Below are 22032 nucleotides of genomic sequence, written 5' to 3'. Positions count from 1 at the left end.
TCCCACCAGTCCACATTTTCCAAAAATCATCTGGAGATATAATATAGTTAGTGCAGTGTCTGTTTTATGTTCTGTTAAAGTTTTTATTCTTCATTGAGATGAATTCTGACAATTGTAGAACAGAACAAAAAATTGATTAAAACACCTTCCAAGAACAAATAACCTCCTTAAGGGATTAGAACTCATCTCATAATGACATGAGTTTAATCATGCTTTTTTTTTCTCTTGTTTTCTGATGTCAAATGCCTCTGGTGTCTGTGTGTGGGTTACACCCACCACTTCATCCTTATTTTAGGGGGTCATTTTATCCATGATTTTTTTAAACCTGCCCTCCTTCCATCAGACTGTTTGCTTTAGCTAGACATCCCTACTTCTGTCTGAAAGGGTACGGCAGGTGATTTCCTCTTCTTCCCCTCTGTTGTTAGTACGGCTGTATGGATCACTCTGCTGTGAGAAGAGGGAAAGAGTTGTTTCAAAAGTCAGGGTTTGAAAAGAAACTCAAATATTTTGCATGATTCATGTGTCAGGTGGATGTAAACAAATTGCAGGATGGGCTAAAAGCTTTCAATGGAAGTTTGAGGCACAGATGTAGAAGCAAATGTTATTGTTTTATAATGAAAACTGTCATGTGTTTCTACCCACATAGAACAATCATACTTTCAGCCTGAATTTACGTTTAGAGTAAGGAAAAAGCAACAAAATATGAAAGAAAATTGGAATGGCTCTAAGACAGTATGGAGTGTGTGTGTGAGTGTGTGTGTGTACAGCAGACTTCTGGAACACAAGTTACTCGTAACCCTAGATTCAATGGAAGTGCAGAGATTCTACACCAAGATGTCACATGATCTTGTGTTAAGATGTTCATTTTGAAATGGTAGGAGTGGTAAGGTGGTGCCTCACAATCTTTAATGTATTTATCTTCACAACACCTTTGTGAGATTGAGAAGTGCAATTATCCCTATTTTACAGATGGGGAAACCGAGGCAGAGAGAAACTAAGTGACTTGTGAATGGTCACACGGGAAGTCTATGGGTAAGGAAGAAATTGAACCAAAGTCTCCCAAATCCTAGGCTGGCACTCTAACCACTGGAGCATCCTTCCTCTCCCAAGAAATGGTGAGTCTCTACCATCTGCTGTTGGGAACTGAGAACCTGGGGAGGGTTACCCCTAACTTTGGGTCTTCTGCATGGCAGCCCCTGTACACTTGGAAGCACTGCCACTCTGCCATCAAGTTGTCCCTGGCACCACTTTTATGTTCTAGTAGTAATACACTGTGGATCCTTGCTATTGAGACAACTGGAAATTGTCCATTAAAATTATATGGAGTATTTCTGGAAACTTTCTTCAGGACAGTTAGTGAAAAATTGCCTATCCCTGCCCCCAACCACTCTTGACATAATTTTGCTCACATTTTTAATCCCTTCCTGCCCCCGCTTATTTCAAGGACAGGAGCTTGTGACTAATTATTTAAATAATCTATTCTGGAAAGGGTCTGCATAGCACTCCTGCTGCTATCAAAATTAAAAAAAAAACACAAAATAAAGTTACGGTGGGAGTCTTACTGATGTACAGGCCACCCTGCAGCTCCACAGAAATCTTAACTGAGCTTCTATGGGGCTTGGTTTGGGAGTGGCCAAGACTAGCTATCTTGGCAGATTTTAGCATGTATACATGCGAAGGGCTTGATTCCCCCCTGCTAGTGCAAGGATTGCAGTTTGCAGCCATGCTTCATTGTGAGAGAATTAATCTCTGGGGGAGGCAGTGTAAAATTAGTGGATCTCAGCTGTGTGGGAAATATGCTGAATAAAGCACATCTCTTGAGTGTAATGGTTGTGCTGACCTGACTAGCCCACACCACCCAATTTTAGGACAGTGCTGTCCTGCTTTGACCCGCCAAGCAGAAAAGAGATCACAAAATTTCCACCCTGAGGCCCACCCACCTGCATTACATTAGCAGTAATCATCATATGCCCTAGGATAAACCAGCCCTAATCACTCTAGTTCATTGGCTTTCTCTGCTAGATAGAAGAGCAGAGATATATTAAATATTTGTTCCCCATATCAGTACTTAAAGACTAATCAAATTACCCTTTTACCCTTTTTAAGCTAAATAGATTGAGCTCCTTGAGTCGATCACTATAAAGTGTTTTCTAATCCTTTAATCATTCTCCTGGCTCTTCTCTGGACCCTCTCCAATTTATCAACATCCTTCTTGAAGTGTGGGCACCAGAAATGGACACAGCAGCAGTCACACCAGTGTTAAATAACCTCTCTACTCCTACTCAAGATTCTTCTGTTTATGTATTCCAGGGTCTCATTAGCTCTTTTGATCACAGAGGCACCCTAGGAGTTCACATTCAGCTGACTATCCACCTCACCCCACAAATCTTTTTCAGAGTCCCTGCTTCCCAGAATGTAGTCCTCCATCCGGTAAGTATGGCCTATATTCTTTGTTCCTAGATGTATACACTTGCCTGTATTAAAAATACATAAGTGTTTACTTGCATCTACTTTACCAGCAATCCATATAATTGAGTCAGTAACTGTACTCTTCATTATTTACCACTCCATTTACCACATTTTGTGTCATTTGCAAATTTAATCAGTGATGATTTTATGTTTTCTTCCAGGTCACTGATTTAAAAAAAAAGAAAAAACGTTAAATAACATTGGACCAAGAACCAATTCCTGTGGGACCCCACTGGAAACACCACCTGCTCAATGATAATTCTCCCTTTACAGTTAAGTTTTGAGACCCATCAGTCAGCCATCTTTTAATCCATATAATGCACGCCATATTAATTTTATATCAATCTACTTTTTTTTAATCAAAATGTCATTGGGTACCAAGTCTAAGTATATTATGTCAATTCTATTACCTTCTTTTGCTGAGACCACAAGTCTGGTTGATAAAGATATCAAGTTAGTTTGACAGAATCTATTTTCCATAAACTCATTTGATTTGCATTAATTATATTACACTCCTTTAATTCTTTATTAATTGAGTCCTGCCCTTCTATAATCTCTCTTAGGATCAATGTCAGGCAGTCAGGCAATTACCCAGGTCCTTTCATTTACCCTTTTAAAATATTGGCACATTAGCTTTCTTTCAGTCTCCTGGAACTTCCCCAGTGCTCCAGGATTTATTGAAAGTTAGAACTGATGGTCCTGCAAGCCCCTCAGACAGTTTTTAGAATTCTTGGATGTAAGTTATTTGGATCTGCTGATTTAAAAAAATTCTGACTTAAGTAGTTTTTGTTTAAGGTCCTCCAGAGATATTAGTAGAATGGAAAGAGTGTTATCACCTAAGTTCCCTCTAAGCTGTGTGGCTGCGCAGCAGCCTATTAAGCGCCATGCAGGCTCTCAGGGCTTCAGCGGGGAGAGATCTCTCCCCCGCAGCCCCAAACCTGCCACAGTTTGAGGAGATGAACCCATCCCGCGGTCCCAGCCCCGGAGTTGCTGCGGCCGGGGGAGAGGCACCTCTACCTCCCCAGCCCAGGTGCTGCTGCAGGGAGAGAGAGCTGCAGGAGTCCTCTCCCTGCACCATAGCCCTGGAACAGCCTTCACCCCAAACGTCTCATCCCTAGCCCCATCCCAGAGCCTGAACCCCATCCGGAGCCCTCAGCCCCCTCAACCCCTCCCACATGCCAAACCCCTCAGCCCCATCCCCGCCACATAATTTTGTTATGTGTACCAATATGGAGGCGACATGTGACACACCACCTCCATATTGGTGCGCATAAAATTCATTCCGCACATGCATGGGAAAAATTAGAGGGAACATTGGTTATCACCATATGAGACTACATCATTTGTTTTTCCTCCAAATACAGAACATTTATTGAACACGTCGGTCTTTTCTGCATTATTATTGTTAGTTCTACCATTTCCATCTATAATGGACCAATGGTCCATTGTCTGGATTCTTTTTTGTTCCCAATATACTTAAAAACTCCTCCACATTGCCCTTAACTCTTCTGGCTATAGATTTCTCCTTGTGTCCCTTTGCTTCCTTTATTCATTTTCTACAATTCCTACCTTCTGATTTATATTCATTACTATCAACTTCCCCTTTCTTCCATTTGTTTTATACATATTATAATTTTGTACAGCTTGCCCTCTAAACCAAGTCAGTTTCTAACCAGTATGGCCCTCTTCCTCAACTGTGGCTTTCTGGGACTCCTAGTAAGGTGTTCTTAAATGATTTTTAATTATCATTCACATTTTTCTGATTAAATTATTCCTCCCAACTGATATGGTTAATAATTGTCTTCAGCTTTGTGGAATTGGTCCTATTAAAGCACCAAGTATATATATTATTGGTATGGACTTTATTCTGCTTTCACATTATTAATCTGATCAAGTCATGACCACTTGTACCTAAGCTACCATTAATTTACTCTGCAAAGTTCTTAATGATCAAATACTTTTGTAACATTTAAAATGTTCTAAGTGCTGGAAGAACATTCATGGAGATTAACTAACTAATTATCTATCATCTAGAGTCACCTCTCCTCCCAGAGAATGCGGGTGTCATAGCAAACAAGAAATACACTACAACCATCAGTACCCCTCTCATGGATGTTAGTGGCAGGGCATTCCAAGTGGTGGGCCCCAGCTTTAGAATTTGCTCTCACAGGAAACCCTGCAGAGCTTGGCCTCTTCTAAAGCATGAGGAAAAATGCACTTTTGTTCAGACTTTTTACTAAGTGTAGGAGTGTAAAGCCCCTTGCTAGTTTGCCTCTTAGGCGGAAATTCCCTTGAGAAATGTGCCAAGTAGTTCAAGCTGCAGTGCAAAGTTTATACTTCCTCTTTGGGGAAAGTTAAGTATTCTCTTGTTCTAAGTTGTATGATAGGTGCCCAGATGCTACGGTGATAGTTACATTAATATGTGTAATAATACAGACCAACAGAACAGTTTTCCAACACCACAAAAAGCCCACAGTTTAGGAAAGAGGAGAATCAGAAAGTACACAACTGCAGATGTATGGAGATCTGGGAAAAGCGTATGTCCAGTGGAAAGTGTGTGTGTTTGTTTGTTGAGGTTGGACAGGGACAGGGACAGCAGGTTGGTGTAGGAAGCCAGCAGAGGGGCTAGCAAACTGGGAGGATGTAAAAAGAGCAAAGAACATTTGTTAGCTCTTTGGCAGATGCCTGAGCAGGTGGAATGCAGAGTGTTTACACAGTTCATATTTCAATATACTAAGAAAACAGAGTTTCAGGCTTTAAGCAGTTATTAAACTCCCCTCCTCTCCTGCCTCAACCATTTCTTTAACATCTACCTTCAGATCTTATATGAAGCTGTTCTCTGCTGGACTGATGGTGCTGGGGCAATGCACTGTGCCACCAGCTGAGAAAACAAATTTGAGAAAAAGCGTGTGCTCAGGTTAACAAGCCTTGGGCAAGCAAACCTCTTTTTCCCCCACTCCCCAGTTCTCACCTCTTATTCCCCAAAGCCCCAGGAATAGTGCACTGGGGTAGTTGATGCTGTTAGGCAAGGAATGGAAGACTGGCTACAGAACAGCAAGTAAGGAAGGGAAGAGAGATTTACAATGGTCCATTTTTTACTTTTTGCATAATGAAAACCAGAGGTCTAATAAAGTGACACTGTAGCAGGGGTGGAGAAGGGAAAACAAACTTCTAAGATAAAGTATATGTACATCTGTCAGGAATGAATATACCTATGTTTATAATCTATAGACAGATATAAACAGTCTCCTTTACTAATTCTAGTTAAGAGTAAATGAAATTAAACTGAGCACAGGACAGGTAGGAACATTTCCCATAAGCAGAATTAGTGCTCAGCAAACTAGACCTGAGGAACTTTGTTTATAGAACTGCCTTGTTGATCCACAGGTGTTCTCATATTTGAGCTGTGATTCATCCACTAAATTCAGGTCATGGGCATTAAAGGAAGGGACAAGCTTAAAAAAAAAAAAGACTGTTCAAGTTCTCAGTTCATTCAGGACTGCGTGAAAAAAAATACCACATTAGAAGATTTGCTTTTAGGGGAGAACTTTTTTTCTTTGCTGAGCAGTGACCAAGAAAGCAACAAAATACATTTCCAAACCTAAATATTCTCATTTAGAGGCTGGGGATGAAAACTACACCTGACACCAATATCTAACATTGATAATACAGTGCTTTGCACCTTTAAAGCAATGTTAAGGGCCAGGTTGTGCCATTAAGGAAGAGAGAGGGGCTGGCACACAGGCCTTGTCTACACTACAGGACTATTTCAAATCTACTTAAGTCGAATTTGTGGATTCGACCTTATGAAGTCGAATTTGTGTATCCATACTAAATACACAAATTCGAACTTCTGAGTCCACATTCACGGGGCCAGCGTCGACTTTGGAAGCGGTGCACTGTGGGAAGCTATCCCACAGTTCCCGCAGTCCCCGCTGCCCATTGGAATGCTGGGTAGAGCTCGCAATGCCTGCTGGGTGAAAAAATGTGTCAAGGGTGGTTTTGGGTTACTGTCGTCATTGAACCGTCAATCACGCCCTCCCTCCCTGAAAGCGCCGGCGGGAAATCTGTTCGTGCCCTTGTCTGGTCGGTTACAGCGCGGACGCCACATCACTGCGAGCATGGAGCCCGCTGCGATCATCGCTGCACTTATGGCCATTGTCAACTCCTCGCACCTTATTGTCCACCTCTGCAACAGTCAGCTGCTGAGAAACCGGGCGAGGAGGCTCCGGCAGCGCGGTGAGGAGAGTGGCACAGACCTCTCAGAAAGCAGGGTACGCCGGGCAGTGGAGATCATGGTGGCAATGGGTCACGTTCATGGTGTGGAACGGTGATTCTGGGCCCAGGAAACAAGCACAGACTGGTGGGACCGCATAGTGCTGCAGGTCTGGGATGACACAGAGTGGCTGCGAAACTTCAGGATGCGTAAGGGCACTTTCCTTGAACTGTGTGACTTGCTGTCCCCTGCCCTGAAGCGCCAGGACACACGCATGCGAGCAGCCCTGAGTGTGCATAAGCGAGTGGCCATTGCTCTCTGGAAACTAGCAACGCCAGACAGCTACCGGTCAGTAGCGAACCACTTTGGCGTGGGCAAATCTACCGTGGGGATTGCTGTCATTCAAGTAGCCCACGCAATCGTTGAGCAACTGCTCTCAAAGGTAGTGACTCTCGGAAATGTCCAGGTCATCATAGATGGCTTCGCCGCGATGGGATTCCCAAACTGCGGTGGGGCTATAGATGGGACTCACATCCCTATCCTGGCACCAGCCCACCAGGCCAGCGAGTACATTAACCGAAAGGGCTACTTTTCAATGGTGCTGCAAGCTGTGGTGGACCATAGGGGACGTTTTACCAACATCAACGTCGGGTGGGCGGGCAAGGTTCATGACGCGCGTGTGTTCAGGAACTCTGGTCTGTTTAGACGCCTCCAGGCAGGTACTTTCTTCCTGGACCACAAAATAACGGTTGGGGATGTGCAGATGCCTACAGTGATCCTCGGGGACCCGGCCTACCCGCTAATGCCCTGGCTCATGAAGCCCTATACAGGCGCCTTGGACAGTGAGAAGGAACTCTTCAACTACCGGCTGAGCAAGTGCAGAATGGTGGTGGAGTGTGCTTTCGGACGTCTCAAGGGGAGCTTACTGACTCGCTCGGACATCAGCGAAAAGAATATCCCCGTAGTTATTGCTGCTTGCTGTGTGCTCCATAATCTATGTGAGAGCAAGGGCGAGACCTTTTTGGCCGCTTGGGAGGTTGAGGCAAATCGCCTGGCTGCTGTTTACGATCAGCCAGACACCCGTGCCGAGAGAATATCCCAGCAGGAAGCGATGTGCATCAGGGAGGCTTTGAAAGCGAGTTTCCTCGCAGAGCAGGGTAACCTGTGAATGTCCACTTGATTTTAAGAGAGCCTGATCATGGGCCTGTGTCTGTATGTGTCGAGTTAGATCTGAGCTCACAAACCCGGTTCTCCAAGTTTCCCCCACTTCCAAATCACGTTTTAAAACTAATGAACTGTTACAGTAATTAATAATAAATCTTTCGTTGACTTTGCATTTCTGTTTCTTGGTTGAAACATGGAAGCATTCTGTGCTGGGTAAGGTGTGCACTGATGTACAGACCGCTTGTCCAAAACAGGATGGACAGCCTCCTGCTCCTACATAGGTCTGTGGGGTGGGGGACGGTTTACGGTGGTTGTGCATGTAGGGGGAGGGTTGCAGGAATGGGTGGGTTTGCAGGAAGGGGCGAGGGGTGCCGTCTTTGGATAGGGGTTTACATGACGGCTGTGGGCTGTGGGTTTGGGCGTTGGAAGGGGTGAGGGGTGTGGGGGAAGGGTGAGTATCTGCCCCTGGATGAGGGCTCTTTTTGGGGCTCAGGGCACCGGGGAGGATCGTGGTACGGTCGAAGTGCATGTGAAGGGAAGCCTGCCTTTACATTCGGGGATGGCAGGCACCAGGACCCTGGACAAGCATACACATCAACGAAAGACCCGGGGCAGCATACACCACACAGACTGACCCTGGTGCCTAGTGACTGCAGTCTGTGTGTGCCCTGCAGTTGACCCTGCACCCAAGTCTGTACCATGGTACTGTGGGCTATGCACTGCAATTACAATTCCCCCCCCGCACACACACACCCACAGAAAGTCTTCTGAAACGAGAAACGTGACGGAAACAGTGAGTAACACCAAACCGCTTTTAATAATGTAGTACACAGTGTGGGGTTTAAACTTGGAGTTGGGACTGGTTGATGCTGTAAGGAAAGAACTTGTACAAATTTACAGCGCGAGAGGTGTCTCGAACATTAGCGCTCTGCTGCGGTGCAGTGACAGTTCTCACGGCCCCTACCGCCCCTCCTTCTTGTAACTTTGGGTGAGGGGGGGACAGGACTTCTTGGCGTTGGAGGGCGGTTGCAGATGCACTGCAGGGGGGCTCTCTCCTCTTGCCTGCGGTCTTGCAGAACATCTACAAGGCGCCGGAGCGTGTCCGTTTGCTCCCTCATTAGACCAAGCAGCGTTTGAGTCGCCTGCTGGTCTTCCTGCCGCCACCTATCCTCCCGTTCCATGTGTGTGCGATGCTGCTGACACAGGGTCTCCCTCCACTGTCTCTGCTCTGCCGCCTCCGCTCTGGAGCAGGCCATCAGTTCCTGGAACATGTCGTCCCTAGTCTTTTTCTTTCGGCGTCTAATCTGAGCCAGCCTCTGTGAGGGGGATGCCGGGGCAGTCCGGGAAAGAGCCGAAGCTGTGTGATGCGAAAAAGTAGGTGATTTCCTTGAACACATACATGTTTGCCAACAGTGAACACAGTCTAGTCAGTTTCAGTTAACAAGACCAAAGAGGGCACCAAGTCTCAGGAGATCTCAGAACTAGTCCGAGATTTCGGAATACGCTCTCATTGGCGGCGCCATTGCACTGGAGAGCGCACAAGCGAGGAAAGACAGCTGCATCCCTCTTGCACAAAGTCCTGGTAAGCCTTACAGTACATACTGCTTATCAGTTAGTGGTTAGCTGTGCTCTCCTGCTAAAGGCAACGTGCAAAGTAGAAAGGATGAGCCTTTTGCAGCCCCTCCCGCCAGTGCACGGGAACGATCAATGGATGCTTGTTCTCTGTGGCCTCTCGCACGTGGCTGTTAGGCGAGGGTCATTGTTATGCAACCTAATTTTAAACCATTAACAATAGTAACACTACACTAATTGCCCTACTTAGATGCAGTATTTGCAGAACGAGATCACCCTGAGGCGGGTCACTCGTGCCCAGAAAGACAGGATGTTACAGGACGCACTGCACAGACCAGGACCATATGCAGCAATGCTAGTAGAGGCAATGGTTCCACTCTATATTCGGATGTCCTGGCGTGGAAGACTCTGCTTCCACGGAGCGCCCAACAAGGCACCTCTTCCGACGAACCTCATGCGGAGGCTTTGCGAGGAACTGAATGACACCTTCGTGGAAATGTCGCTAGAGGATTATTTTTCTATCCCCATTTGTGTGGACCTTCTCTTCATATAGTTTAATATTTAGAATTTTGTAAATACTGTTTCTATTTTTTCTATAACAATGTTATAAAAAATAAATGTTTATACGTGTGTAGCACTTACCGCCTGATCCTTCCCCTGATTCCGAGTCCGGGTTAATGGCAGGGGAGGGTTGGTAGGGGATCTCTGTGAGGGTGATGAAGAGATCCTGGCTGTCAGGGAAAGCGGGAGTGTGTTCGCTGTCGCCTGCGCCGTCCTCAAAAGACCCTTCCTCATCTTCCCCATCGGCGAACATCGAGGAGGAACTGTCCCGGTACACTATTCCGTCCTCGGAGTCCACCGTCACTGGTGGGGCAGTGGTGGCAGACCCACCTAAAATGGCATGCAGTGCCTTGTAGAAGCGGCATGTCTGGGGCTGTGCTCCGGAGTGTCCGTTTGCCGCTCTGACTTTTTGATACCCTTGTCTTAGGTCCTTGACTTTCATGCGGCACTGCATCGCATCCCGGCTGTATCCTTTCTCTTTCATGGCTTTCGAGACCTTCTCGAAGGTCTTCGCGTTCCGCTTGCTGGAGCGCAGCTCCGAGAGCACAGACTCCTCGCCCCACACAGCAATCAGATCCATGACTTCCCTGTCAGTCCATGCTGGGGACCTCTTTCTATTCTGGGATTGCCCGGACTCCTCTGCTGGAGAGCTCTGCATCGTTGCAGGTACTGCGGAGTTCGCCCCGATGTGCAACCAGAACGTCAGATTCAAACCGCCCAGACAGGAAAATTAATTCAAATTTTCGCGGGTCATTTCCTGTGTGGCTGGGCAGAGAATCCAAGCTCGGACTGCTGTCCAGAGCGTCAACAGAGTGGTGCACTGTGGGATAGCTCCCGGAGCTACTAAGTTCGATTAGCATCCACACCAAGCCTAATTCGAGCTAGCCGTGTCAAATTTAGCGTTACTCCACCTGCCGGGGTGGAGTACCAAATTCGAACTAAAGAGCCCTCTAGTTCGAATTAAATGGCTTCCTGGTGTGGACGGTTGAGCGGTTAGTTCGAATTAACGCTGATAAATTCGAATTAAAGTCCTAGTGTAGACCAGGCCACAGACACTACCCAAGTGGCTTTGTCTCCCAGCGCTCCTGGGCACAGCTGTCACTGTAGTATGCAGAAATACCCCTCCTTGGCTATCCAGCTCTGGAGGATATGTGAGGAAGGAGTAGCTTCATAACTTTGCCTCCGTTCTTCCCTTTTGGAAAGGTTAAGTTCTGAGTTTTGTTCCTTGCTCAGCCACTGTCTCACTGTGTGATCGTGGGCAAATCTTTTAACCTCGTTGTTCTTCAATTTCTTCATCTGTGAAACAGCTGAGTAATACTCCTACACCTCTAGCAGTGACACTGAATTAACCTTTTTACATGAGATCCTTGTCTGAAAGGCACTACAGAAGGACAAAAAATTACTGCCATTATTCAGGCTAGTTGCACTGCAGCTCCAAAGAGGCTTTAAGTAAAGTTGTTTTTGTTAGCTGTATTCCACTGCTTACTTTTTAGAAGTGTGTATAATCTCACCACACAGAGTATTAGGTATGTATTCCTTTAGTTCTTGGCCTTTTGGTTAGAGTCAAGTGTAGTTTCGTACCCTACCCATGTACCTATTTGCTACACTGATACTGACTTGGACTCTTAATACATGTCCTCGGTGGCATACCCAAGCCCACTTATCCACTGACGCTTTAAAAACTCCTGCACCCCAATCTGGGTCTATGCTTGTTTATATGATACATATGTATCTCGTGATCCTTGTAAGCAATACCTGTAATCCCTCATAACTCAAGCCTGACCCCAGATGTACAGTACCTTCCATCTTAACTTGTGTATATTTAATTTTAAACATTAACTTTAATAAAAATTTTGTATGGGTGTCATACCCAAGATCACTTATTCACTGACGCTTTAAAAACTCCCACACGCCAATCTGGGTCTATGCTGGTTAAGCGCTATGCATAGGTGCCGACTCCATGGGTGTTCCGGGGCCGCATCCAACGGCAGCCAAGCTCCCTCCTTCTTCTCCCCTGCAAGTGCGCTGCATCCCCGCTCCTCTCCCTCCCTCCCAGCGCTTCCTGCCCACCGCCTAACAGCTTATTGGCAGTGCTTAAGACTTTCCAGGAGGGAGGGGGAGGAACGGGTACACGGCACGCTCAGGGGAGGAGGTGGAGAAGAGGCAAGGCAGGGGCAGGGACTTGGGGGCGGAATGGGGTGGGGCCTTTGGGGAAGAGGTGGAATGGGGGTGGGGTGAGGGCGGTGCAGGGGCAGGGCCAGAGGTGGAGGGGGGGGGGGTCGAGCGCCCACCAGGCAGAGAGGAAGTCAGCGCCTATGGTACTAGGTATGTATCTTGTGAACCTTGTAACTGATACTTGTAATCTCTCATAACTCAAGCCTGACCTCACATGTCCAGTATCTTCCTTCTTAACTTGTGTAAATTTGATTTAAAAACTTTTATTAAAGCTAATGTTTAAAATCATCAATTTACTATCAGATATATTCCATATTCATATAGACTACGGTTTGCTTGGAAGGATTAGATTTTATCAGTAAATGTCAATAAACTTCGATTTCACCAAGCACATACAAACATGCAACAAATATTTCCAATGATAACCACCAACATTTACAGATAGGCAAAGTAAGAAATGCTGCTTGAGAATGTATTAGAGCAGCGGTCCCCAACCTTTTTGGCACCAGGGACCGGTTTCGTAGAAAAAAAATTTCCGCGGACCTGTGGGATGGTTTTGGGACAATTCAAGCGCATTACATTTATTTTTGTACTTTTATTTCTATTATTGTAATATATAATGAAATAATTATACAACTGACCATAATGCAGAATTAGTGGGAGCCCTGCCCCCTATCTGACCCCCACCCACTTCCTGCCCCCCCGACTGCCCGCCCCCCTCAGAATCCCTGACCCATCCTGCTCCTTGTCCCCTCACCATCCCCCAGAGACCCCCACCACCCTGGGACCCCACCCTGCTCCCTGTCCCCTGACTGCCCCAACCCCTATCCCCTGCTGAGTCCTGACAGAGCCCCCGAACACCCACAATCCAACCCCATTCCCTGCCCCTGACCGCTCCCCCAACCTCTGCCCCCTCTCTGTGCCCTGACTGTCCCCAGGACTCCCTGCCCCTTAGCCAACCCCGCTGGCCCCAGCCTCTTACCCCCGGCTCCCTCCTCACCCGGAGCCTCAGCGCCTCGCCCGACAGCTGCAGCGTGTCTCCGGCGGGGCCTGAGCTCCGCCCTGCTCAGAGCCGCGTGGTGAGGGGGCGGGGCTGGGAGCTCCAACGGGGCCTGAGCCCCGCCCCGCTCAGAGCCGCGTGGTGAGGGGGCGGGGCTGGGAGCTCCACGCCGAGCAGAGGCAGCTGAGCTCAGCCCGGAGCTCGCAGCCCCGCCCCCTCACCACGCGGCTCTGAGCGGGGCGGGGCTCAGGGGCCCCGCCGGAGACACGCCGCTTGATGTGCTAGGGGTCGGTTCGCGGCCCGGTTCCTAACAGGCCGCGGACCGGGGGTTGGGGACCCCTGTATTAGAGTAAATACCCTTACATTCTCTATGTATTTTAACATGTGATGTTGACAAGTTGTGCTTTAAAGGTTATAAAGCTTTAACATTTTGAATCTCAACATCTACAGTCATTAAATAATTATAGCCTGATACCAACCCCCATTGTTTGAGGCACCTATAATTTCACACAACTGAAAATTTAAAGATAATTTTTTTCCTATCAACATTATTTTAAAAAATGAATTCAGTCAAGCTTAACTGTGTTACGAACTTGTAGTTTGAAAATTGGGCCTATGGTACATGAAGATGAGTACTTAACTCATCTGCTCAGCACCTCGAAGGAGATGCTCAGCACCCTACATGACAGACCATATTCTGTGAAAGGAGTAAATGCTCAGTATATTGACAAATTTTAGGGTAGGAATTAAAAATCAATTCCCCTGCTCCCCTCACAATCCAGACATTCACATCAACATATCATTGACTCACCCAGTCTTACAACTAGCTGATTTAACGATGGAGCATCTTGATTTGATCATTATTTCCATAGCTGCAATCTGTTTGCTCATAATTTATGAGATGCATGGAGAGAACAGAAGTGTTAGCTCCGAAGGATGCCTGGTTTTTGTAAACATCAAATGCAACAGCACCCTCCACTGTCCATTAAAGGGAAAAGACATTTACTTTGATAATTTCTTCCAACTGGATGACGAAGTCCAGCCACCAGAGATCATACTAATTATAACAGATTACCCAGCTGTTTGAAGAAAACGCATTAATATAGATGAACATAAGTAGGAGATTGGAATGTGGCCATTTATTTGAAAAATAATGATAATGGCATAAGTTTCGGCTGACTTGGAGTATAATTAAAGATGAAATTGTAATTAGTCTACTGTGTGTGTTTTATTATGATGTCATTCCAAAGAATGTAAAACTCTTTATGATCAAGTTCCCCCCCCCCCAAACTGCTATCTGAATAGCTTCTGACAGAGCCAAGAAAATAAAAATCATGCACTTTCTCAGACCATATGAATCTCAGAGGTCTTAACAGTAGCTGGACTTGTTTGTTGCGATAGGACTATATATATTTGGGAATTGCAGCCTCTTTCAGATCTGAGTGGTAGAATGTTATACATGACTGTTTCTATCTCCTGTGTAGCCAGTTATTTTAGTTTAGTATCCATTGATTATGTGATGTTATGATTAATCAATAGGTTATACCATATATATTCATTGTATGTTAATCAGAGGTAATGCGTATAAAAGTATAAGATTGATCAGTATTCAGAGGAACTATGTAGTAGATATAAATGAGACAAGGTGAAACGCAAGAAACTGTGGGCTGAGGTCTGCAAGACTTTAGCTTAGCTATTTTAGACCTGAGACACAAGAAATGATGGCATAAGTCAATGACTGAGAAATAACCCGAAAGAGGGGTTATGGGAAAAGAGATACCAACTGGTAATATTGCGAAAGTATAGCTGGGAAGATTCAGTTTAGATTATAAGTGCTGTAACAACAAATATTGTCTCCAACATGAGCTTTAATCACAAGATAAAGGTGGTACGTCAATGTTAATGGGAACCTACAAAGCCTATAGAATTCAGGGTCCCTTGTGGTTCTACGGGACACACACCAATAAGAAAGAGAGGACTGACACTTTCATATACATGTGAAGAATGTAGGTATAGACAGAATCACAGTATAAAAAAGGGTGCCCAGAGCAGGAAAATTGAGTTTCCTATGGGAAACTCCAGCAGTATTGATGCTCAATCCATGAGAGGGCCAACAGGAGGAGGATGGGACCATGGTCAAAAGGCATATGGTGCATCTTCCAAAGGGGTGTAGCAGTGGGTATATTCCCTCTGCATTCATGGAGTTCTGGGAGGAAGCGAGATCTTTGATGCATAGTTAGTCCTGAAGCTCTCCCCCCCCCCCAAACCCCTTGAGCAGTTTAGCTCAGACCCAGATGCTCATAAACAGTGGTGCAATCAGGCCCAAACTGTGAATAATGTAATGCTGTCTTCTGTGTACCGTATATTGCAGGCTTATTTGAGGAAACTGATGGGGTCATTCAGCTAGTGCAGGCAACAAGAGATATTACAGTTAAGACATTTGATTACTCTACCATTAATATGGACTGTAGTCAGCATGGTTCACTTATCTGGTCTCCTAATTTTGGCACAGCTTTCTGCCCCCAACAAGTTCCTTATTGTACATCATTTTATGGGTCTTCCTCTGAACAAATCTCAATGTTCAAACTGATAAGATTCTTGACTCAGCTGCTTCTGGCCATACTTGGGAGCTTTAAATGGGATCAGCAACAACTAGACAGAGTGGGAGGATGATATAACCATGAGACACATTTTGAAGATGCAAAATCCATGTCAGAACCAAACCATCTTGAGTGGTTAAAAAACATGCAGCAGAATACACAGACTGTATATGACACTTGTATATTATGGTGATGCCATAAGTGCCTAAATTGATAGACATATTGGAGACATAATATGTGGCCACCATCACTTCCTCTATTTGATAACCTAGTTGAAGTCTGGGATGAAAGCCAACAAAACGAGAGAAGGGAAATGCAAGAAGTCTCCACTGAGTTCACAATATACAGTTTACAGAATAAAATCAAAGCAACATATATTAGCTTGCTAAAAAGAAAGCATTAATACAATCACTTGATCGTAATTCTAATCCCAGCATCAGGGACTATGTGCTACAATAAGACGCATGCTATACATTTTAAATTGAAAGTCTTCTCAATTTGTGCCCAATTCAAAGTTTAGGAACAATTGCACAAACCAATAAAAAACCAAAACAGTGATAAGGTGCACTGTGAAGTCAGAGGAGCCTTCTTTCAGACCGCTTGTCAGGCGTTGGCACTCCTAAAGTACTTCCAAAGAAATGAGGTGGATCAGAATGCTACATTCAGAAATACAGTAGTTACACCAGTTTTAGATATGAGTGGAAGAGAGTTAAGGTAAAACCAGAAATTGCTAAGTAAAAGGCAGGTAAAAAGTAAGAGAAACAAAAATTGTGAAAAAAGTATAGAGGTAGGAAGGAGCTGCTTCACCTACAAAAAAAGCCCAGAAGGTATTAAGAGCTGTCAGGGAAGCCATTTGCCATGCACAATAATTTTTTTTGGCCCTACAAAATCCAAGAACTATGCTTCATATTCCTGAGCATCATTTGCTGGTATTTACATATGCACAGACATACAGCATTCTTGTAACATCTCTCTCCTGATCATGAAAACTTGCACTCCAAGTCCCTACCTTCACCAGCCCTCAGGAAATCTGTGTGCTTCTGGATTCTCTGAAGTTACCTGACAACTCCCAAGAGTCAACAGAAAGTGCATGTCTCTCACAATCATTTCCAGTCTCCGCTGAAGCTCTCAACCATGTGGGGAGAGGGACTTGCCTGAGTGATCTCAAGGGTAATGTTCACTGGCTCACAATCAGAACAGGTTCATGGCTGCTCTTAATCAGCATCATCAGCACCCTTTTAAAACATTTATTAGTGTTTTTATTTGCTGGTATTCCCTAATCCTGATACCCAAGCCCATATGTGAAATGGGTAGATAGGCACTTTGATAAATATCAGTGCTGTGGAAGAAGCAGTTTAGAGGAGTCAGTAATCTAGTATTCCAGGACCTTGTGCTTCCTACCAAGTTGACCCCTTTAATACAGAAACTGAAATTCAGTGAATGTCTTGGTAGCTGAAGCTGAGTTCTAACTTAGACAGAGGGTATGGGCTTTGAAATCGGCATCTACCATGTGTTAGATTAATGGATTTTTTTAGTAAAAACAGAGCAGCAAACAAAATTTAAACACTTGAGAGTCCTGATTACGATTGCTGGGGCAGATGTTTTTCTTGCTAGAATAAATCCTACTGAACATCCTAAGTGCAAAATATTATATTCATCACAAGAACCAAGAAACCACAGAGACAGCAAAACCTATTTCCCCCCAGAGAGTCCAATAATGAAACATTTACAAAGTCCGGAATCTTTGATTGATTGAACATTCCAGCTGGCGCCCAGTGTTGTGTCAATTTCGGTGACATTAGTCACCTTATTATATTAGATAGAGAGCTCTTCAAATCCAAGGAGAAAGTTCACCCAATGTGAGCATTCAACTCTAATCTGGTCACAGCATTAATTCAGTAAAGTAGCTATGGAATATCAACTAACAGAATGTAACAATATGGTAACTATGAGGCACCACAGACTTTTGATGAATCACAAGGCCCTGCATTATACTGTTAAACAAGCCACATTTTTATCCTGTTATAGCCCATGTTTGTTGAATAAGAACTCACCCAAAGTCACACATGTTCATTTTCAAATATCATTTTGCAGCAGCAAATGACCAGTTTGGAATAAAGTAAAAAGGATGAATTCCAAAAAGTAAAAGTTTCCAGATGGGTCCTGGGACACATCACATTTTAGGCTTCCTTTGATATTGTCTGTTTTGAATTTGGATTGTGACCCATTCTAAAATTGGATGAGGGACCAAGGGATGAGTAGGGAAATATTAGTGTGTCCTGTTTATCTGTAGTACTTTGTAAATTTAGTTTACACAATAAAAGTGAATAGCCACAAAATGTTGTTTATATAGCTTCTCTCCGTTATGACTTGTTTTCTGTGCACTGCATCTTTAAGTGGGGAGAAGTCCCTCTTCCCACTGCAGAAGCAGTTGCCACATGGGGTTCAGAATGCAGCTTGCTTCTGAGGAAATACAGACCGAGCCTGATTTTCAGTCTGCTTGGAGCAGGAGAGAAGGGGACTAGGTACTCCTGGTATTCTGAGGCAGCCAGGAACTTCATTCAGCCTCAGTGCTGCTCTAATTTACACTTGTTTCCTATGGCCCCTTTTGGCTCCAGGAAGCAGAGAATTACCAGTTATGTACAGTCTGGCATCCCCCATATGACCCTACTCTGTGGGCCGAGAGCTAGAGTGGAGCTCTTCTGCCAGCACTATACCAACCAGGGAACCCTGTACACAGGGGGTATGCTCATAGTCCATCCACCTTATCTATGTCTGTAATGCATTTAGGAGTGAGTCTCCCAGCCCCCATACACAGACCCACCAATGCTAGTGGGGCTCAAACTGGCACACTGAAAATAGCGCTGTAGACGTCATGGCTTAGGCTGGAGTTCATGGTCTCAAGCCATTTAACTCCTAGACTTCAGAGCCTGAGCTGGAATAACCACGTTGCTATTTTAAGAGCACTAACTCGAGCTCTGCTAGCATGAGTCAGTCTACCCAGGCTGGGAAATTTGCTCCCAGCTGCAGTGTAGACATCCTAAGGCCTCTTTACACTGCCAGAGAAGGCATAAGAGGGCCTTATAGCATAACTGACCTTCAGGCCCACAATACAACGTGTGCCCTTTTGTGGAGACCATACATTTATTCTCTCTTTTATTCTATTCATGTCTTAATATAAAATAGAGGTGATTCAGAGTGGAAGCATATGGTGTTTTCTGTGTATAGAAAAATGTAACACAAAGTACCAACATAAAGTACATTGGCAATATGAAAAAAACCCATGTGATTGTGTGGAAGCTAGCCATCCTCCCATCAAAATGTTCCCAATGCCTCCCTCCCTATGTCCCCATTTTAAAACACTGATTCTATATGGATTACAATTCTTGGAAGAGGTGAGCTGCCAAAACAGAACATTCTGAGCACTAAAACCCCCCAAGGGTTTGTCTGGAATGTTGCATTTCTAAAGTAGAATGATGATTCCTATCTTTCCAAAAGGGAGAAATGTTGTCAAGCCTCTCTTGTGCCCATAGCTAAATTCAGTAAATGACTTGGGTCCTTTTTTTGTTTTACCTCCCACCCACAAGGGAACTGCAATAAATCCTAATTTGAATCGGTTTCTTGGAAACAACAATACTTACTGCTATGTTCCATACATTCACTTGGGGAAAAAATGTAATCTAAGAAAAGTAAAATTAGCCCACAGGGACAATACTGGATTCATCCCATAACAAAGTAACACTAACATTTTATAAGCTAAGGGCTCATTTTTGCCCTCAGATATACATACGTAATGATCATGAAGATTCATTATATCATCTTGCAAATTAGTGTGCCTATCAAAAGAAAGAATTTGCCCTGTATCTCTGAAATAATCTAGTTCAGGGCTTCTCAAAGCCGGTCCGCCGCTTGTTCAGGGAAAGCCCCTGGCAGGCCGGGTCGGTTTGTTTACCTGCTGTGTCCGCAGGTTCGGCCAATCGCGGCTCCCACTGGCCGCAGTTCGCTGTCCCAGGCCAATGGGGGCTGTGGGAAGTGCCGTGGGCCGAGGGATGTGCTGGCCGCCGCTTCCCACCACCCTCATTGGCCTGGAGCGGTGAACCGCGGCCAGTCAGAGCCGCGATCGGCCGAACCTGTTGACACAGCAGGTAAACAAACCGACCCGGCCTGCCAGGGGCTTTCCCTGAACAAGCGGCGGACCGGCTTTGAGAAGCACTGATCTAGTTTGTTTTGTGTGGATATTTGTGGCTTAATCAAAATGCAGGCCCAGCAAGGACAAATCAAGGCAATCCATGTCCCACATGGGGCCTCATAGCCCTGTCCCCATACTGTAATTTCTGCTGCCATGCCATGGTCTTGCCAGCAGGTTTTAGAGCTAACATAAAGGGACAGCTCATACATCCTTGAGGTGTAGTTTCAGGCTGTATGCAGACTAGGGTCAGATAGGTGTACTTGGCTCATGTTTTCCTACATCTTTGCATCCATGAAGGCTGGAAATATCATTTTCTTTGAAATGAAAGATAATATTCTGATCTCATCCTGTGACTTCAAGAGCCTCAGGTGCTAGCCTATGACATGTGCTCTAATCTAGTGTCTCTCAAGCTTTTTACTGTTTACTCCCTTCCTAAACTGTGCTAGGGAGATCACAGGCACTGGCACTGGGCCACAGACCAGTCATTGAGAAACACTGCTCTAATCCAGGCATGAGAATAGACGAGAACTGCACAGTAAATAAGCACCTACAAACCCAATAATGCTTGAATGCACAATTAAGTCGGCATCTCCAAATGTAATGGGCCACCTTCAATTGCTCTAAAAAGATAATTTAATTCCACAGACCAGAGGCTCAGCTGATGAGAACTGGTGAAACTATCAGTGCTATACTGATTTACACCCCCTGAAGAATTGGCTCCACATGTTTAGGCCAGTTCTTTCTGCTTACTTTTCTCCCTGGTGGACTGCTAAAATATGTATTGGCTGGCTGTGTGATGAGGTGGGAAGCAGCTTCAAAATTGCCTTAAAATTGGAACTAAAATGGAGCACATTTTACCATAAGGAAAAAGAAGTAGGACTAACAGAGGGCCAGATTCAGAACTTGTATAGGTGAGTGAAACTGCACTACTGTTTTAGAATTTCACCCACCTTATGATCTTGGCTCAGATTCTTTTTGATTTAGAATCTTTAACACAGAGCATAATGTTGGTTATGAACCTGTTCAGGTACAATGGTATCTCAAAACAAAGCTTGTATCATATTGTAGTGATAAAAATAATCTTTGTCTAAATTACTTCACTTGTTTGACAGCTGATTTCCATTAAAGCTTTGTATGGATCATACCAGTAATCTTGATAAGCCTCTGATAAGGTGTCCAGATGTTCTAGTTTTACCAGTTTCTAATTAATGATCCTGGGGTCCTGTCAGATTAAGTTGGTGTTTGCTGCCCTGGGCCAGAGAGTGGGAAGTTCCCCACATCTTATGTCAATTTTTCAAAGGAGGACCCCCTCCTGACCACTGGATATTGAGTGCCAGTTGGAGAGACTGCAAATATGACCAGTGCAAAAAAAAAAATACAGGCAAGCCTGGAAACAATATTTCTATGCACACGTCCTGAGAAAGAGCTGGGGTTCTTCCTCTGCACTGTCCAACTACCACTCACCAAGAAGAAAAACAAAACAATTAAATGCAGACAGGGCTTTTTCCTCACCGGCTTTTGATATTTCCAAGAGAATGTAAATGTTGTTTATCTATTTTAGCCCATTTTTAAAGTCTAAATGCGAAAAGCCTAAATGATCTGTCTCTTAATAGCAGCTAAAATTAGGTCACTTTTAATCCATTTACACAGAGAAGAAAGCACAAATGACCACCTGGGGACCCAGACTATTGGAGATCCTGTGGTCTATAGCTGTCTGAACAAGACCTGGGCTAGCCCAATCTTCCTCTTCAGAAAAGGAAACCTATAGCTGGATCAGATCTCCCTCTGGGGCAAAAATGAGAGGTGAGAAAAATCCACTGTTTGACTTTCTGCTCCTCACTTTGGCAATTAATGTCCCACTTCTGCATGTTGTAAAAGTGGCCCTGCCTGCCCACAGCTGTTGATGCAGAGATGCCAGAGATAGGCAATATAGGAATGAGAAAGCTCAACACTTAAAACAAAACAACCTTGCTTAGAGACACCCCCCATTTCTGCCCTCTCCCTCACCCCCAGGAAAAAGACAAACATTTATGGATCACTTCAAAATAACCATAAAGAATTGAAAACCCAAAGGGCAGGAAGTGAC

At 44.8% G+C, this 22032-nt stretch overlaps 1 long non-coding RNA gene across 1 annotated transcript in view; it reads right to left on the bottom strand.

Annotated features, from left to right (window-relative positions):
- Positions 1–227: 227 nt before the first annotated feature.
- LOC120397651 overlaps positions 228–22032 on the bottom strand; it is a 92814-nt gene continuing 71009 nt past the window's right edge. Inside the window, exon 3 of the long non-coding RNA XR_005593916.1 lies at positions 228–447. This is a non-coding gene — a long non-coding RNA (uncharacterized LOC120397651). The remainder of the gene's footprint in view (positions 448–22032) is intronic.

The sequence above is a fragment of the Mauremys reevesii genome, linkage group 2, assembly GCF_016161935.1.
Source record: "Mauremys reevesii isolate NIE-2019 linkage group 2, ASM1616193v1, whole genome shotgun sequence".
NCBI lineage: Eukaryota > Metazoa > Chordata > Testudines > Geoemydidae > Mauremys > Mauremys reevesii.
The sequence above is the reverse complement of the archived record's forward strand: the minus strand, read 5'-3'. Positions and strand labels throughout refer to the sequence as shown.